This window comes from Dreissena polymorpha, chromosome 7 (assembly GCF_020536995.1).
Source record: "Dreissena polymorpha isolate Duluth1 chromosome 7, UMN_Dpol_1.0, whole genome shotgun sequence".
Taxonomy (NCBI): Eukaryota; Metazoa; Mollusca; class Bivalvia; order Myida; family Dreissenidae; genus Dreissena; species Dreissena polymorpha.
In genome coordinates, this window is record NC_068361.1 from 1089590 (window position 1) to 1097028 (window position 7439).

Consider the following 7439-nt stretch of genomic DNA (forward strand, 5'->3'; position numbering starts at 1 on the left):
CGATTTAAACCCGAACTATATTAGAAAACACGTTTCAGACTCACGTGATGAATAATTCAATCATTTTTGCCATAATCAGTCCGTCATTCTTCTTTATTTCTTGGACCATAGGCATACTGTGGTTTAAATTTACTCTATTCCACTCTCTTGTAACTCAAATTACTGAATCAATCCCGGAGCACTTTCATAAAGAAAAATACACGAAGATGCATAAAGCAATTTTAATATCGATATTTACAAATAGATTACATCAGATACAATTCTACTACATAATATTGGGCGCTTATCATAATATGCGAGGCTTTAATAATAATGTGAATAGTATGATATATGTGAATATAAATGAACGGACATGTGACATAAAAAAAATCAGAAGCAATATTTATAAATCGAACATGTGTTTCTATACGAAGATTTCTATTTACATGTATATAAACACATTTAAATATTGACTAGTTCGTCAACGCATTCAGTGAAAACACAAGATGTTATTGTTTTAAGAAACGAGTAACTCAAATAAACATCCCACAAATGAGATTCATACAATTGTGTTTACGATTATCTCCCGTTTACTTATAATTTAACTGATTTGCCTGCGGTGATGAGTCATCATCCAATTATTTGTCGTATCTAAGACACGCCTTGAATAGAATCAGGTAAAACACGATAATTAAGCATGTCCTATGACGAGATTGTCCACGTGGATTGGCCCATCCACGCACGTTTGTGAGTACACGTCAAACCAGTCACGGCCGTCGGTGGAGCAGATGCGCATGTGCATGATTCCGTTAGTGTCACACTAGATGTAATTGTGAGGGTCGCCATGTACCCGGAAGCAATACCGACCAGCGTTGGTGTTCTCCGTGGTGCACGGCTCTCTGCAGCTTGGTGTCTTTGGCCATCAATGGCATCCCACCAAGGCTACCGGTGCCTTGTGACCCGCGAGCATTGGTGCTGCGCCAGTTTTGAATGTCCGTGTTCAGCTGGTTCGAGCTTGGGTTTGGAAGAGATTCGCTGAAAAAGGACCCGCTTTGCGTGAATTCCGCAAAGTTCCCTTGGCGCGCCCCTTGTTTATGCACTGCCCTCTGTCCCGATCCGAAGGACCATACACCTCGCCATGTTTTACTTTGCGATGTTAGCTGAGAAAAGACCTGTTCTGGAACAGGCGATTGTTTAGCGGTTTTTGAATGGGTTGTACCCTTTTTTTACTCAATGATGAGTTGATGTTGAATTTGCGACTGAAGTTCGGTATGAAATCTCAAATTTTGCACTGATGAAAGCTCATGCTTGTTTTTAAATTATAGCAAACAAGAGATATGCATTTAGTTAGCCTCATGTTTATTACTTGGAAATGATTTCTTATACGGATGGTAATTATTACAGTTTAAACATTTATTGAATCGCACTTTGAATATTTTTAATGAATTAATGATGCACATTATAAAAAAATAATTATAAAATGATACGTTTGCAAATTGTCACTAAAGGTGAAGAAGTGTTCTATTACATGTAACTAGTAACATACAAACTTGAACAATGTCAATTTAAAAAAGATTGAATTTTATGTGTGTCAAAGGAACATACATTATGAAAAATCACAGGTTAAAAACAATATATTTATATTTATATATATATATATATGTATATATATATATATATATATATATATATATGTGTGTGTGTGTGTGTGTGTTTGCGATCGTTTAAGCAGTTAATTAATAACGTGTTCAAATACTGTAAACTAATATTTTAGAAAATTTAAAATTATATTATAACAATAAGTATGAGTTATGTAATTATTTGTTCAAACGTTTAATTTTTTTGCATGTTTTTCGAAGTTCATCATTTCTAAATTAAAAAGCATCAATTGAACAAGTATGTTTTGGAAATACAGTTATCCAACCCTAATGAATCCAAATAGCTATCAGTAGTTAGTAATTTGTAGTCAATAGATCTCTGATAAAATTAATGTTAAAGACTTAGGCACACACAGCGTTATGATATTAATCTTCTACCTAATATATTAATAGTTAATTTGTTATATTTATGACATAGATTTTCTCAACTTTTTATGCAAAATCTAAATCATTCACTGGTTGACAGCACATTGTCGTACATGTACGTACATCTGACATGTTATGGCATGTAATGCTTGCTTTTTGTTCAATTTATGTCTGTTGATCAAATGAAATTGTTTTGCATTGTTTTTGAAATATAATAACACATTGTTAACTATTGTTTGCATTATTTTAATCATGAGTTTCTTTGATGTTTTTTCTATTCGTTTTCAATAAACATAACGCGATTTTGAAGATCGTGTATTTTTCTCTTTTTATCTCGCGTATACAATCATATAAATACTACTTTAGACTGCTTTTGAGGTAAAACATACTATTGACGACTAGTTAGCAAACTTAAACGAACGGATGTTTATCTTCTTGAAAATATGCGCATAGGACGTGTATTTGACTGCTTTTGCACGGTGTGTGTCAATGTATCGTATGATTTTGCCAAGTTTCAGGAGCTTGTGGGGAAAGTGTCAAGAACAATACACAGGCCCCAACTTCCAAGCACAAGGTTCAAATTCAAGTCAAAGGAATGACGTAAGAAATTACCACTATGCACTTTGTCAACATCATACCTTGTCCAGCCAACATGGATGCATTCATATATAACACACGAGAAGTGATGAGACAGCTTGTTGGTACGTAGAATGGAGCGAAGGACCCGGTTCCTAGCATAGAAGCCGGACACGTGTGGTATTTCGTGACAGCGAAAATGACGTATTAAATTGACCACGAATCCAATGAGAAGACACGAAAGAATGAGAACAAGGCATATACAAAATGTTAATTGTGTATAGTTTTGTGGAACACACTTTTACTGAGTATATGTCCAAGGTTGCTAGACGAAGTGAAAATAGGATTACAGGGGAAAGTGCAAGATACGGTGTAAAGTCCTTGTATCTTGCATCTTGGTTAATCGTCTCATGGAAAAACGAAAAGCGGATAAGGTTAAATAAAACACCACCCAGCATTTAATGGATTGTCAAGTCAGTTCGTTACTGCAGCACCATAGATCTTCATTAAATGCATCTGTTGCATGGTGTATGGGTTATCTGTAAAATATAGACGCAGGGGAGTCACTTTTTAAAATTAAACCAGTCATCCGATGAGACCCGACTTATCATACATGCAGATGAGCGTTGTTGAAAGACTTTTAATTTGGTCTTTAAAGTCATTTAAAGAAGTAAAAATGCAGAAATTTTGCATCGCGCTTTAAATTTGATGTGTGCTTTGTACTTTTCTTTCAGTAAAGGAGAGTGAATGAAATGAAACATATTCGGCTTTCTTTTTGTTTAAATCTTGACTGTTCCCCGAAAAGTCCAAGATTTATTTTTCACCAAAATGTTTGCGACTGTGTCGGTTAAAGTAATGTGCAACACCTATATCTAACTGTGTCTACTGTAAATGTGTTGGGTTTCATTGTGTGAGGTCACTATCCAAGTTCCATAACAAATATCTTCAAAGTAGCAGAATTATGCCCATTTTTGTACTTCTGTTAACATAAACATGCAACATATCTATATGCCTCTTTCTACTATTGGTATTCATTTGACACCTTATGCGTGTTCTCATTGTGTTCGACCACTGACCAAGTTTCTTGACTCTGATCTGAAATTTAGCGGAGTTATGTCCCTTGATGTGCTCAGAAATGTGGCTATGGTAAACGTACATCAACACTGGTTCTACTACATATATTTAATTGAAACTTCAAACGAGTTCATGGGTCATTGTACAAGGTAACTAACAAAGTTCCATTACACTTACATGCAATGTCGCTTGCAACTACCCTATATCTCTAAATTTACCACGGATGTTGAAATAAAACGTTACGAAAACGTTACAAAAGAGTTCATGGTCTTTATAAACATTCTCCGAGCAAAATCTTTAACTGTCACCAGCTCTCTATAAGCATGGCCTCTTTTTTACTTATACAAGTCAGATTAAGGTTTTAATGCACATGGACATTTAAGTTGAAGTTAACATGCAGCAATCACATATCTGTATAACTTCACTTAAGTAGAGTTATGCTCCTTGTGCAATTACAAATTTCATGTTAACTTTTTCATTCAACAAATCCACGTCTCTGTCTTCTACAGATATTGAAATTAACCTAAAAATATGTGTTGAGGATCTTTATCCACAGCCAATGAACAATACATATCGTTTTGACAAGCCTTGAAGTATAATTACGCCCCCTTTTTTTCACTTAGAAATCAGGTTTGCAGGGCATTTTGAAATTAAATGTTGCATGCAGCAAGCATATATGTCTCTAACTAAAACATATATTATAGTTTAGTGTAGTGTGGGGTTGCATATGGAGTTCATGTGGGTCAAGGGCTTTATTACTATGTAGGAAAATGGTTTCTGCTTAATAACATTACATTTGGAATGATGCATTATGGTTTAACTTTGTGTGTTTAATGCTTAACTTATTTTCAAAGCAATATTACATTCAAGTAAATTAAGTGTCCATTCTTACACGGCACTTGCCAAATTTCACATAAACAAAGAAAAACATCGTCTATGGTTAATTTTTTTCAATAATTAGCTTATACACTGAAAGCACGCGCTGTAACTAAACAAAACATGCCGATACATTTTCCACCAGCGTAATAATCCGGTATTTTATAAATGAAAGTTATATAGGCTGGAAATCTGATCGACATAACAGCCGAAAGTTATTATTTATGGGCGGAACTTTACATAAAATAGTACACAAGAAAAATAAGATACATTGTATAAATCTTTAGTAAAAAAGTGTTAGAAACAAAATAATTCGTGTACGTTATAGTTTGTTGTCGAATAACCCAGGGCCGGAAGTTAAGATGCGTGGTTTCAAATCACTCGTGCTACGCATCTTAACGTCCGGCCGTGGGTTATTCGACAACAAACTATAACGTATACGAATTATTTCTTAAATAGTTGGCAATTTATTTTCTCTGCATTGTGTAATAGTGTTTATAAAGTCTGTATAATTACATGCAACGGTAAACGTTATATCGCTGGATTTTAAGACATGGTCTAAGTACGTGGAGGTGTTTTCTGTAGTGGAGCTGTCCGCAGACACGATTGGCAAACCGGGATATCCAAGAGGAAGACTGTCTTCAAAAAGCTTGTGTGTATGTGGCAATATGTAGATTTCACATGTTGCTTCACATGTTGCATCTAACGACAAGTTTTGAGCTTTATCTGATGTATTTGCTGTAGCTATTTATGTTGTTGAATATCATCTATGCCGTTATTGCAAAGAGACGTTTTAGATGCATACATTTACATAAAATGTGTATGTAGGGCTAAAATCCCCCTAATTTCACTTATGTATAAACGGTTAAATACGTTCAAAAAGTCAACATTGACTTGCGGGTAGACCTGCCAACCAAAAAGCAGGTTAGTGTCTGAGGGCCCGTAATTTTGAGAAAAAATAAACCGACTGGAACGAAACTTGATTTATAAGTCATGTAGAATAGACTCACACGCCAACTCATCTTGTAAATACCTGCAAGCGTTTAGCACAAAAGTCCGGAAACGGTTATTGAAGACAAAATGCCCAACAGTTCAAAGCCCATAACATAGTAAAAAATTAATGGACCGGAATGAAACTTCAATCTGATCTGTAACTCATGCAGATAGACTCACATTCCAAATATATAAAATCGTTAAGGGAAAATCTCCTGAAACGGAATGCCGGACGGACGAACAAACGGTCAGACAAACGGACTGATGTATGAACGGTCGCAAAAATAGACTGCCGGGAGCATCTAAATAATACATTTCTTAACGATATACAGAATTAAAGCCTTGTTAACATATACATTTTATGTTGCCAATTAACGTGATATTCTATGAATTATCCACAAATGTAAACATTTAAAATGCATGGCAAATTAAAAAAGGGAGGTAATTGTATCGTAATCACTACATATAATACTAGTACGGGTCGTTTCTCTGGAAATTTCAGCCGCGCTTTATAGTACACTTTAAAAACAAATAAGTGTTCAATTCATTAATTATGACAATGCTAACATGTTTGGTGAATAGGAGATAGACTCATTACTCAAAACGTTAAATAGACATGGCATATGAGTGCTTCTTAATAAACAGTATGTTAATCTAAGGCTTATAGCAATCATAAAGGTACATGTATAAGAAATTATATAAACACAATCATAATGAACCAAAAGTAAACGAATCTATCGATTTGATATGTACGATGGTAGTAACTATGTACATTCGATCATTTAGAATCTCAAATGTTTTATTTCATAATGAAAATGTTACAAACTATTGACATATCTACCGGTTTTATGTCAACAGCGAATGCAATATTGCGGTCGGTATAATGGGAACTCATAGGCTGATTTTTGTCCTGGAATGTTTTTAGATGGGCATTTGTTACCCACGGTTTCAGTGTAGGTCTTCTTATGCCATGACATGTTCATCAATTGTTCATAATCTTCATACTAAACGCGATCTGCATGTTCATTGTTCCGAAAGTGCACATACACCACGCCATGTCGACTTATTTGTTGTCTGTCAAGTGCAACACTAACACATCGGCATTAAGCCTTGTCAGATCATAATTTGGAAACAAAACAAGATGGAACCTTTCAAGTTCTTGGCCTGACATATTACTTTTTGACGTCGTACAATTTTAACGATTACGTTTTTATTTTCATTATTTTTTAAATTCCCCAAACGATAATAAATGTCTAAATTTGTTTGTTGGAGGCTCATTTGCAACTTCTTGTTCCTTATTATCACGACTTAAGACGTCCCAGACTAGAATGTTTTCCAGTATTGCTCTCCGGAATCGTCAGTTAGCAGGATGCTTTTGCGTCGATGGTTCTGCTTCTAGTTGTTGGCGATTTTGTCACAGCTCTCAGACTGTCTTTGCTTTTCCGAAGCAAGTTTACGGTAATCCGCTATAAAAAAATCCTTTTAGAAGAAACTTCCTTATAGGATTTCATGTCTGCTCAAGACGGACCTTACTTTTTGTCCATAAGAAGCTAAAACGGCTCATTTATCATGTCTTGTGTATATTAGTCTGTTGTATGGACTTTTGCCAGTTTCTGGTTTATTTCGTCTAGTCTTTTTTCTATATGTTTCAGATGGACAATTTGTTTTGTTGTCATTGATTTTTACACAGTGTAATAACGTTGTATTGTTCGAAAAAGGTTTGGTATTTTTTCAATTGAACAGCTTTTCGATGATCAATGACAAATTTTGAGGTATCAAGTCAACTAGTATTAGTTCTCCTTGATTCACTGGTCGTCGAGGCATGCGAAGGATTTTCACTTATTTTAACGGCTTATCAAGTTTCAAACAAAGCTGATTTGATTGGTGTTGTCCTAATATAGAATGTTTATTGTGTAG

At 34.9% G+C, this 7439-nt stretch overlaps 1 protein-coding gene across 6 annotated transcripts in view; it reads right to left on the reverse strand.

The window, feature by feature from the left end:
* Nucleotides 1-5864: 5864 nt before the first annotated feature.
* LOC127840162 (interferon-induced protein 44-like) overlaps nucleotides 5865-7439 on the reverse strand; it is a 9116-nt gene continuing 7541 nt past the window's right edge. For all 6 annotated transcript variants that reach the window (XM_052368652.1, XM_052368653.1, XM_052368656.1 and 3 more), the window contains one exon: nucleotides 5865-7439. This exon is cut by the window's right edge and continues 836 nt beyond it. The gene's annotated coding sequence lies outside the window, so the exon portion shown is untranslated.